The sequence below is a fragment of the Glycine max genome, chromosome 7, assembly GCF_000004515.6.
Source record: "Glycine max cultivar Williams 82 chromosome 7, Glycine_max_v4.0, whole genome shotgun sequence".
In the NCBI taxonomy this organism is placed as follows: Eukaryota; Viridiplantae; Streptophyta; class Magnoliopsida; order Fabales; family Fabaceae; genus Glycine; species Glycine max.
Genome location: NC_038243.2, coordinates 24,885,473 through 24,898,525, shown reverse-complemented (window position 1 = coordinate 24,898,525; position 13,053 = coordinate 24,885,473). Strand labels below are relative to the sequence as shown.

The 13,053-nt window shown below is 36.3% G+C and overlaps 1 pseudogene; it reads left to right on the top strand.

Moving 5' to 3' along the window:
• The first annotated feature begins 8,077 nt into the window (after positions 1-8,077).
• Positions 8,078-13,053, top strand: part of LOC121175195 (MLP-like protein 43) — a 72,436-nt pseudogene continuing 67,460 nt past the window's right edge.

The window sequence follows — 13,053 nt, the reverse complement described above, 5'->3', positions numbered from 1 at the left end:
AACATGAGTTGGAGACAATCTCAATCTCCCTTGATCTTGTAGTGACTCCTCGGTTTGGATCTCCTATAATCAGCTCCTTGGGGTGCATCTTCTGGATTCTAATGGAGGGTCTCTTGTCAGGTTGGTTGATGTTTGATTCATCTGTAGCGGACTCAGAGTTTTCTGCATTTTCTGCACTTTTAGCTGTATCTGCTACATTGTCTCCCGATGTTCTGACATCTTCTTCGACATCCTTCTTTCTTGCTGGAGTTAGGTCATCAACAACCACATTGATGGATTCCATCACAGTTCTGGTTCTGGAATTGAATACTCTATATGCTCTGCTGTTTGAAGAGTATCCCAGGAATATTCCTGCATCACTCTTGGGATCCATCTTTCTCCTTTGCTCTCTATCTGCCAAAATGTAACATGGACTTCCAAAGATGTGGAAGTGCTTGACAGTTGGCTTCCTCCCTTTCCAGATTTCATACAGTGTGGTTGGAGTCCCTCTTCTCAGTGTGACTCTGTTGTGGATGTAGCATGCTGTGTTCATGGCTTCAGCCCAGAGATTATAGGGAAGTTCTTTGGCATGAAGCATGACCCTAGCAGCCTCTTGCAAAGTCCTGTTTTTCCTCTCAACTATGCCATTCTGTTGTGGTGTAATGGATGCAGAGAACTCATGAGTGATGCCTTCAGATGTGCAGAATTCAGTAAACCTGCTGTTTTCAAACTCTCTGCCATGGTCACTCCTGATTCTCTTGATGACACAGTCTTTTTCTCTTTGAAGTCTTAGACTCAACTCCTTGAATACTTCAAAGGTGTCTGATTTTTCTCTGATAAAGTTGACCCAGGTAAATCTGGAGAAATCATCCACAACAACATAGGCATACCTCTTTCCTCCAAGGCTTTCAACTTGCATAGGCCCCATCAAGTCCATGTGAAGTAGTTCCAGCACCCTGGAAGTGGTCTGATGTTGAAGCTTCTGGTGGGACATCTTGACTTGCTTTCCAATCTGACATTCACCACAAATTCTGCCTTCTTCTATTTTCAGATTGGGAATGCCTCTAACAGCACCTTTGTCAATGATTTTCTTCATGCCTCTTAAGTGCAGATGTCCAAATCTTTGATGCCATATTTTGACTTCATCTTCTTTGGAGAATAGACATGTGGAGGAGTAACTGGTTTCTTGAGGTGTCCATAGGTAGCAGTTGTCCTTTGATCTGCTGCCCTTCATTAGAACTTCACTCTTCTCATTTGTCACCAAGCATTCTGACTTTGTGAAGTTTACATTGAATCCTTCATCACACAGCTGACTGATGCTGATCAAGTTTGCAGTCAGTCCCTTCACCAGCAGTACTTTGTCCAGACTAGGAAGTCCATCATGAGCTAGCTTTCCCATTCCAGTGATCTTTCCTTTAGAGCCATCTCCAAATGTCACATAGCTAGTGGAGCAAGGTTCAATGTTCACCAGGAATTCTTTAACTCCTGTCATGTGTCTGGAACAGCCGCTATCTAGGTACCAATCTTCCTTAGCTGATGCTCTAAGTGAAGTATGAACAACAAGACTAACAGTCTTGTGTTTTGGAACCCACATCATCTTCCTTCTGCTGCTGCTACTTTGAGTTCCATGATGTGAATGACCATGTAAATGATAGCAAAAGGGCTTTATGTGACCATACTTGCCACAGTAGTGACACCTCCAATTCTTTCTTTTGCTCCTTTTCTGCTGCGTTCCATGATGTCGAGACCGATGTTGTGACATCGTGGCTCCAGTGCTGTTTTTGGCAGGAACAAATTCTGTCATGGTTGTTCTGCCAGCAGACTTAGGATTAAATCCAAGTCCTCTCTGGTTTCCAACATTCTTTCCAAGCGTATCTGAGCCTTTATTCAGCATCTGAGCCTTTATTTAGCATCTTTATTGATTTTGTCATGTTTTCCAGTTTAGAGTTCAGAAAACCAACTTCTCCTTTAAGCTGCCTCCTTTTCAGCCTCCAGATTTGCAATGACCTTCTTCAGTTGTGCTTCCTGCTGAAGAATCTTCTCACTTTTGATGCATAGTTCTCTATAGGATATAGCAAGCTCATCAAAAGTGATTTCACTATCTGTATCACTTGAATCTTCAGCAGAGTCAAATCTCCCAGTGAGTGCATTCACATCTCTGTCAGAATCACTTTCTTGTTCACTCTCTGTATCATCAGACCGACTTACAGAAAGTCCTTTCCTCTGCTTCTTGAGATAAGTGGGACATTCAGCTTTGATGTGTCCAAAGCCTTCACACCCACGGCATTGAATTCCTTTGCTGTGACTGGGCTTTTCATCTGACCTTTTCTGGTATTCACTGCCTTTCCTGATGTCGAAAGGGATGTTCCGGACATGTGGTTTCTGCCTCCTGTCCATTCTGTTCATCACTTTGTTGAACTGCTTTCCAAGGAGCACAACTGCATTAGTCAGACCTTCATCAGTATCCAGGTCATACTCCTCTTCTTCTCCTTCATCATTGGACACGAACGCCAGATTCTTGCTCTTCTTTTCAGTCCTATCCGAGAGTCCTAGCTCAAAGGTTTGAAGGGAACCAATGAGTTCATCTACTCTCATGTTGCAAATGTCTTGGGCCTCCTCTATTGCAGTGACTTTCATGTCAAATCTCTTAGGCAAAGATCTGAGGATCTTTCTCACCAGCTTTTCATCTGTCATCCTCTCTCCCAAGGCAGTGCAAGCATTGGCAATTTCAAGAATGTTCATGTGGAAGTCATGAATACATTCTTCCTCCTTCATCTTCAGATTTTCGAATTTTGTGGCCAATAGTTGCAATCTGGACATCTTCACTTTGGAGGTTCCTTCATGAGTGGTTTTCAGGATCTCCCATGCATCCTTGGCCACTGTGCATGTGTTGATCAGTCTGAAGATATTCTTGTCAACTCCATTGAATAGAGCATTCAAAGCTTTGGAGTTTCCAAGTGCCAATTCGTCTTCTTCTTTAGTCCAGTCTTCTTCTGGCTTCAATTCATCAGTGGGCTTTCCTTCTGTGTCCAGCATCTTGGGATGTTCCCAGCCTTTGATGACAGCTTTCCAGGTTCTGCTATCCAGTGATTTGAGGAAGGCCACCATTCTTGCTTTCCAGTATTCATAGTTGGTTCCATCAAGAATTGGTGGTCTGTTCACTGGTCCTCCTTCTTTCTCCATGTTCATCAGAATTTATCTCCCTAGATCTCACTCAGTGATTTCGAGTGCCTGCTCTGATACCAATTGAAATTCTGATTCCACTGCCAGATGTCGTACCGGATGTCACGACATCACGCTTCAGAACATGCAGATTATATTTGGGAGTATGAACAGATTAAATAAGTAAATAACACAAGAGAATTGTTAACCCAGTTCGGTGCAACCTCACCTACATCTGGGGGCTACCAAGCCAGGGAGGAAATCCACTAAAATAGTGTTAGTTCAAGGTCTAACAGCCACTGTTTACAACCTTCTCACCTAACCACTACCCGTGCAATCTCTACCTAAGAGCCACTCTTAGATATGAGAACCCCTCTCACTCCCTCTCAAACACTCTCCCGTGTTTACAATTAAATCAAATACACACCAGAGATTGCTCTCTGAACAAAAGGGATCAACCCTACACACTAGAGATCAACTCTACACACTAGAGATCAACTCTACACACTCAGGTCCAACACTTGATGTTAGAGTAACATCAAGGTGGCTCACAAAACACTCAAGTCCCAAAACTCACAAAATAACCCTTCAATCCCGGACTTGGTACAGAACTCGTGCAGCCTCCATGTTTTTATAGCAGTGTGTGATTCTGGGCTGCAACTTCTTGTGCTGGATGAGATCTATCATTCTTCCTGAAAATCTGCACTTAAAGATCTAAAAGATACAGTTTGATCTTTTAGTTTTTATCTTTAATCTTTAATCCCTGAACGAACTCTTCTAGTTTGTAATTCAAACTTTAATTATCTTTTAATTCGTTCCTAAAGATAGATCGTCTAATCTCTTGCTAACTGCACAATAATCTGTTAAAGATATAACAGATTTATATGTCCAGTATTTTCGGGCCAGATGTCCTGGACATCGTATCCGACATTGTGGATCCTGCAGCTTCCATTCTTCATTTGACTTTTATCTTGCCTTCCAGTATTTTCGGGCAGGATGTCCTGGACATTGTATCCGACATCGTGGATCCTGCAGCTTCAATGCTTTTAGCAATTCCAGTATTTTCGAGCAGGATGTCCTGGACATTGTATCCGACATCGTGAATCCTGCAGCTTCAATTCTTCATTTGACATTTCATCTTGCCTTGTGCATTGTGCAGCCCGATCTTATCGTTGACATAACGTTGGACATCATGTGCAGCAACTCCAGCTTTCCTTCATTGTCTAAGTGCTTATGTTTTAACAAAATCTTAGCCAATCTTTTAAAACTCAATAGAGCTAAGCACTAACAACTTAGATGGTAATCGATTAAAACATGGGGTAATCGATTAAAACAGACAATTTTCAAAACTAATAACACACAAAAAGGTAATGGTAATCGATTAAATCAAGGGATAATCGATCAAGGGATAATCGATTAAAATAAAAAGTTTTGAAAACTGATAATACACAAACACGTAGTAATCTATTAATACGAATGCATAATTGATTAAAACAGAGAGAAAAACAAAATAATCAAAGTGAACATGTATTTTTCAAATAACAAATAACTACACAAAAACATATCAACATACTAAGATAATTCAAAGTGAAATCAAGAGAAGTAGAGTGCATTTTAGAACAAGTTACATGTACTAAGCACAACATCGTTCAATGCTAGATCCATCTAAGATGCCTAGTTCATTTTTAAATAAAATCGATGTTAACAATGCATAAAGAAAATATTAAATATGTATTTTATTTATCAATATCTTTTATAAAATATTAAAAATTAATGAAAAGTATAATAAAAAATATTATAAATATTTAAAATTTCAACAAGAGTAATTTATTAGGCATTGACATGTGTAGAGAGGTTTTATGAAGGCAACATATCTATTTTTCTTCGTTACAGAATTGGTCAGTTGCTTGCCCTTCAAGTTGCTAAGATTGCCAATAGGATCCAACCCAAGAAGACAGAGCACTTGCAACCAGTAATAGATCACACTAAGAAAAAACTAGCATCATGAAAGATTAGACAATTATCTTTAGGTGCGAGGCTACTACTGCTTTATGTTCCATGTAGCCTTTCATTGTACTTCTTCTCTTTCTGCAAAGCACCAAAAAGTGTGTTGAAGAAATTAGTTGGGATATAAAGGAACTTTTTGTGATCTGGGACAAATGACTGTCTCAAAATCCCATGCATTAGTTAGTAAAGAGGGTATGCAAACGAAAGACAAGGGGTGGATTGAGCATAAAAAATTTGGAACTATTTAACATGAGTCTTTTGAGAAGATGGAAATGGAGGTTCTTGGTGGATAAGCAAGCAATTTATAGTACAAACTTTTACCTAATCTGTATGGTGACTTGAACATGGCTTTCAATACACAATCTTGGATCACTAGGACTGCATCAAGTTGGACTGGTTCCTATTCTTCGTGGTTCACTGAAGGTGTAGCATGAAAAGTTAGAAGTGGGGCAAGTCCTGTTTTGGCACGGAAAATGATTAGGAACTACACCATTAAAAATTATTTTTCCTCATCTATTTCAACTTTCAAGTGGCAGCAGAAAAAGATGCAGTGATTGCGAAAAAATGGGAGAGTGGAGACAGGAAACCTGGCCATGGCAATGGAAACAGTGACAACCTTTGTTTGTGTGGCGGAACTCAGAATTGCTATGGCCCCATTAAACATTGTAGACAAGAGAGACCTTTGGGTTTGGAAAGAAGATACTTCAAGTCTACACAGTGTTAAATTAGCTTATTTCTAGATACAATATCTCATCAAACTTTAGCTCTATGATTATGGAATCAACTGTGTTTTCTGCTTCTCTCAAGAAGAGGACATAAACTATCTTCTGCTTGGATGGAGTTCTCTGTTCTCTTACATCATTCTCTGAATGATGCACTAATTCGATTGAGTGCATTAAAGTGACATCTAAAATCGTCTGGTGCTACCGAACTGTTATATGGGAGTTGACAGTTAACAGATTTGTCCTTAACAAAGACACGGGGCTCTGTTTTTTGGATATTGTGATGTTCAGTTCTGTATTAAACTTAGCAAGGGAGGAGATACGTTTTTTCTACACCAGTGCCCTACTGAGTACCGACAGATCCTATTTGACAGATTAATTAAGGCAAGATGTCCAAAGTCTATAACAGTGCGGACATATGATTGCTGCACTAATTTTGAAGTGGTGGAGTTAGATTCTTTAAGAGGTGAAATTCTACCCTAGTCAATACTGTAAATTCATGGAAGTTGTCTTGTGTGGAAATTCTATTCAAGTAGCACGATTGAAGATTTTAATTATGTCGTTGGTTTCAAAGCCTGTCACTGGCTTGTGGAAATAACTCTTGTAGATGTTAGTTTGAACTGGGCCAAATGTGTTATTTCACTGGCAACAAACGCTAGTAGGTGTATTGTTGTGCAAGATTTATTCATTCAATGGAGAGTTATCCAATGTGGATGAAAAAAGTGTGCAAGATTTATTCTCAATGAAAAGGTGGGTGGGCTTCAAATGTTTGATGAGTGGTGCTAAACTCATTAGATATTAATACTGCTGTGTCAAATACGAGAAATTATTTGATGATCCTGAACTAACTATCGTTTATTCATGATTCTGATCAATCTTTGTATAACACATTTAAGTTGTTTAATTTACGAGAAAATGATTAATAATATTTAATTTTGTGTTATATAGAAATTAGGCAGGACTATAAATTTAATGGTGATTCAGGATTACCTAATAATTTAATTTCTCCTCAAAGTTGAAACATGGATCAATTTAAAAAATACAATTCAAAGCTCTGCTGGTAAGTGTTGTACATACGGGAAAAACATCTCCATATGTCAATGTTTTGCTTCAATAGGAATGTTGGTGGTCATATCAGTAGGTATAGACTGGAACTTTTTGCAGCTGGTTTTGTCCTATATTGATCCAGTTGATCATGGTTCTTTTCAATTTTATCACGGTTAGTGGGTGGTAGAGGCAATGTTGCGAAAATTGTTTGATATGTACAATGTTGCGAAAATTGTTTGATATGTACAATGTTGAAGACGAGGCCTTGGACTTATACTGTTGATAAAATGCTACCTCATTATACAAAATTATATGTATAATGTGAAACGCAAAGTTGAATCGGTGAAACCAAGAAATTCAAGGGTGGCACATGCATGCATCGAGTAACTCATAGAATTAACCAATGAAGTACTCATTCTAATATATTGACCATCGAATTGTTGGGTCAGTTATGCTTACTGAAAATATAATTCTTGAATGACTCGTATAGTGACATGTACTTATTTATTTTCCGTGCAATTGATGCATACAGGGCTATTCACATGTAATCATTTCTTGATCTTTCTGGACACACATTGTGCTCTACTTTAAGACCATCTTATCAATAAATCTTTAGCATACAAGAAAAAACAAAAATTAAAAAAACTGAATATCTCGCGATACACGAAAAACATTGTCTAATCAATATTATGTAACTGAATATTTGGTCGAGCAACATTTTTCATATTTTAATGCCAATTGCGAGTGCTCAAGGTTTATAGCTGTCTTATGATGTCCAATTCATAGATTAATTTTGGATGTATCAGGAATAACTATTTTGACTTTTTATATATCATTTTCATTAATTGTTATTAATTCCAAAGATAACATTTGAAGAATTAAAAGTAAAAAAAATAAACTTAAAAATTGTTATTATTAATAAAATTGTACCATAATTTTTTATAATATTTTTATTTATTAATCTTTTAACTTAAGACAATAGTTAATAAAATTAATTTTATATATAATGCACGTAATCCAAAACCCGTCATTTGATTGAGGTGTTAAATAATAATTAATTTTAGTCAAACCACAATCTTCTACTTAAGCAAAATGGCGTCCTTCTTAAGAAGCAATCGGGTTCTCCTTTTTTTTTCTCGGCATTTTTTGAGAGTAGAGACATGGCTCTAAGTGGGAAAGTGGAGACTCAAGTAGAGATTCAAGCACCTGCAGCCAAGTTCTACTACGTCTTTAGAAAGCAACTTCATCATGTTCCTAATGGCGCTAAAGTGCACGATGCTGACTGGGAAAATGTTGGTTCTGTCAAACACTGGGACTTTACCATAGGTAATTTGTTGCGTTTGAAAACTATAAGTTTAATTACTTTTTTAGTCTTCAAAATTATTTTATAGATTTGATTTACTCCTCTTATTATTTAAAATTTTAATTAGGTCTTGTAATTTTTAAAAATATTTAATTAAGTCTTTTATTTTAAGAAATTTAATTAGATCCATATATATATATATATTAAAGAGATTCAATTTGATCTCATTTTTCTTTCATCAGTTCTCAAAATGTTAAAAATAGGATCAAAATTGGTTTTAAATGAAACCAAATTGAACCCATTTAAAAAACTAAGGGCCTAATTGAATCTTTTAAAAGTAAAGAATTTAATTGGATTATTTTTAAAAATTATAGATGTAATTGAACATTTAAATAGTAAGAGGATCAAATTGAACCTAAAAAGTAAATTAGAAGAGAAAAAAGTAATCAAACTGTACTTACCAAAATCCAATGCTACCAAAATCCAATGCTGACACACGTCAGGATGGATGCGATTAAGGTAGGCTCATGGACTTCACACGTCGACCGAAGAGTAGCATTTGTTAGGACGACAGAGAGGGGGACCTATAAAATAAATGACTTCAACACTCAAGTAAGTATGAGTTAGAGAGTAAGAGAGAATATATGAGTTTGTAAATAGGTGTGTGTGCTCGATAACATAAAGTGTATGAATGTGTGTCGAGAGAGTATGAGGGAACCTGATACTTATAGTGTGGAGAGGAAGTTGCGGGTCCTTGTTGGCAGGAGCTGTTACAGTGACATAATAGCCTTTGCAGATAATTACCAGTTTGTAGATAATAGCTAGTAGATAAAAGTAGCTTATAGATAATGTTATAGATAACATGTAGCTTAGAGATAATTGCTAGTAGATAATTGTTACTTATAAATAATGTGTAGCCTTGTAGATAATTGAATACCTATTGTGATACCTTTTACCTCGACATATATATTTATATAATATCATACATGAAAATGCAGAATTAATTAAAGAGATTTTATTCAATAAACATAAAAAGAGTTCATGTGGGTAAAAGATTCACAATCCACATTAATCATCAAAATCAAAACTTATCAAATAAGGGTATGAAAACATCTTCAGCCTAAAACAAGGCCATCCAATTTTTACAAAAGGAAACAAGTTAAGCAGTAGAATATCATAAAGTAACATATTCAGAACATTATGCAAATAATATAGAAACACAGACATCAATGTCACATTCTAGCACAAGGTTCTTTAAAGTCATTCACCTAACCATCTGCTCCCACGAACACAAGGTTCGAGATCATCATATGATCCAAACACAAACAACACATAAGGAGAGAATTATCACATTCCTAAACAAGTAGAGATAAATGAAAGCACATATATATAAGTATAACAAGCTCAACTTATCACAATTCACATCATTTTACCACCCCTTGCATAATATCACTTGCCCTAAGGATTTAATCACAAATCACATTCCACACATTTACATTAATCACGTGTTCAGAACAAAAAATATCAAGTACAACATAACATCTCACACTCACACAATTCATTACCCACCATCACATAACAAGTCACAATGGCCATTACATAGGCGTTATGCAACAGATACACTAAGACTCAATCCTATATGCAATGTGGTACCATGTCAGCGAAAAACCTCGTCGGGCGCTTAGGAGTACATGAAAAGACAGACCACACACTAGTAAGTCAAGTCAATCTCACTGGGTAAAATCATAGGGAGACCAGTTAAGGTCATGCAGTTTTGTGAGAATGTGCCAACCATGTGGGATCGATACAGGCTTAAAGGAGCACTCAAATCGAGTGTATTTACCCCTAAGTCCATTAGGGTCTCTCCCTCCTGATTCAGGTCCAACATAAAAAACATTTTAACACGCAAAATCTATCTATGAACTATACAGAAGAACACAAGACTCTTCAATTGTTCTCAAAATAATTTTAACTCATCATGCCTCTAAGTGATTCAACTCGTCGAGTTCTCGCAGTGGATCCCATCATAATACTTGTCGCACATTAACTCGTCGCCCTTAAAGGGTCTTACAATTGTGTGATTGTACAGTTCATAGCTCACTACTCAATGCCATCACTTTACACTTCACAATAACATGTATGATCATATTGAAAAACGTATTAATTTCACACTTGTTCACAACACATGTCTCATCACATCATTCTCACTAACACATTATCACTTATCATACATCATATATATATATATATGTATGTATGTATCATACAATAACAATCTTCCAACATTTAAGACATACAATCATTCACTTATTCATTCAATTAATAGCAACCACACGTACATGTACAGTAAACAAGTATATCCTTACATTTCCTCCAAAGTTACTAAGACCTTTTTAGAGTAAAATTGAAAGTACAAGTGATGTACTAATTCTATTAAGTTCATACTTATCTTTTTTGAAAGCTAAGACAGTTATTTACAATTCTTATGTTGATCATAAAAACTAGTTCGACCATTAACTATGTCTAAACCTAAGGTAAACATTGGATCATTGCTTAATCCTGATAGCTCGACCTTTTCTCAGTAATTTGACTCTCTAGGGGCCTATACAACTCTGAATTGGGTGAAACCAACGGCTTTTTTTATTTAACATCCAGGGCTACCACTTTTATGAATACCAGAAAACCTAATTCAATCATTTTCGTGGTCATTTTTAGGCTACAAGTTAACTCACGTTGCCAGAAAAATAGTATGGCCTTAAAACAACTGATTTTCACTAAGCATAGGCGTGCTCTCATCAAGCACGGTCGTGCTTCGCGAAAAAAACTCTCCATTTCACGAAGCAAAAGAGGCACAATTCAGACCTCAAAACACACCTAAATTCAAAATGAATAGCACAAAACATGTGATCACATCATGGGGAACAAAACCCTTTAATCAATTTCAAGAAAGCATGCAAGAATCAAGAATTCCCAAATTTCTAGGTTTCTAACATTCAAAGACAAACACTTAATTAAACCATCCAATTCACATCAGGACATCAATTGACCCATCAAACATGAGCAATTTGTGTAGAAGCAAGCTTCGTGATGATGAACCAAGCAATTTTGATGATGCCAAAAGCCCAAGTGATTTTCAAGATCAAGCATCAAGAATCCAATCCAAGAGTCAAGATTCAAGAGAAGAAATCAAGAAGTAACAAGTCAAGACTTCATATAGGATAAGTATTAAAAGATTTTTCCAAAAACTAAATAGCACAGTTTTGTTTTACAAAAGAATTTTCTCAAATTTTCTAAAGTTACCAAAGTGATTACTCTCTGGTAATCAATTACCAGTTGGCAGTAATCGATTACCAGTGACCAGATTGATTTTCAAAATATTTTCAAATGATTTGTAACATTCCAAAATGATTTTCAAATAGTATAATCGATTACACTATATTAGTAATCGATTACAAGTGAATCTAGACGTTGGAATTCAAATCCAATTGTGAAGATTCACAACTTTTCATAAAATACATTGTGTAATCGATTACATCATTGTGGTAATCGATTACCAGTGAATAGTTTTGAAGAAAAAGTTAAGAGTTATAACTCTTAACATGATTTTCTCAAAAGTCATAACTCTTCCAATGGTTTTTTTGACCAGACATGATGAGTCTATAAAGGCAAGACCTTGGCACGCATTTTACAAGAATCAAAAAACACATATCTCTTTCAAAATATTTTTTGACCATTGCCCATTGTTTTTCTTTGCAAAAAATCTTGCCAAAAAATCTTTCTAAACTTCGGTTTCAAAACTTTGTTTTTCTGCAAGTGGAAATTGATGCAATCCTACCCCGCAAGGGCATTGGATAGAAGACTTCAAGTAGATTGGGCCAGAGATGCAAGAGAAGGCCCTAGGGTTCTCATAAGCCTTAGGGTAGATTTCGGGCCCATGGGCTAAGTATGAGCCCACTTATATTTGTACATATTAGATTAAGGTTTCATTATTTTTGAGCCTTGTATTTAGGGCTCCATAATGTAGGTAGGGTACCCTAGAAATGTAGCATTTTTCAGTCCTTGTATTTTAGGGCACCGAGACTAGTTTTTTGTATTAGGGGTAGTTTTGTAATTTCACATGCATTAAGTTAATATTTGATGTGTGTGTTGGAAAATAAATTTAATTGAATTGGTAGAAGCTCAATCCAATTAAATTTTAGAGGGAGAGATGAGCATTTGCTTGCTACACTCCATTGTCACAACATATAGTTACACTTTGTGCATGTCCTTCATGCTTTACATGCGTCATGACACCTAAGCACACTTAGTGAAGAATCTTGGACTTGATCTTGGATTAGTGGGCTGAAACATAACTAAAATTCACTAATCATAATTAGTGAAATTTTGGCTCCACAAATTCAATTTCAAATCCAAGTGAAATTTGAATAGAAATTCAAATTTCCCTCCAATTTTGTGTGACACTTAGGCTATAAATAGAGGTCATGTGTGTGCATTTTTCAACTTTGATCATTTGAAAATTAAATTTTAGATTTCAGAGCTCTCTTAGAGCACAAACTTTCGTGCTCTTTGTTAGACAAGTGGCCTCATATATCTTAAGAAGGGGGGTTGAATTAAGATATTGCAAACTATTTCCCCAATTAAAATTCTATTTCACTTTCTATGCAAGTTACAAATTCCCTTAAAAATGAACTCTTAAATAATGATTCAAATAGAACAATCTGAATATAAATATGAAGCAATAATAAATAAAAGAGTTTAAGGGAAGAGAAAGTGCAACCTCGGATTTATACTGGTTCGGCCACACCCTTGTGCCTACATCCAGTCCCCAAGCAA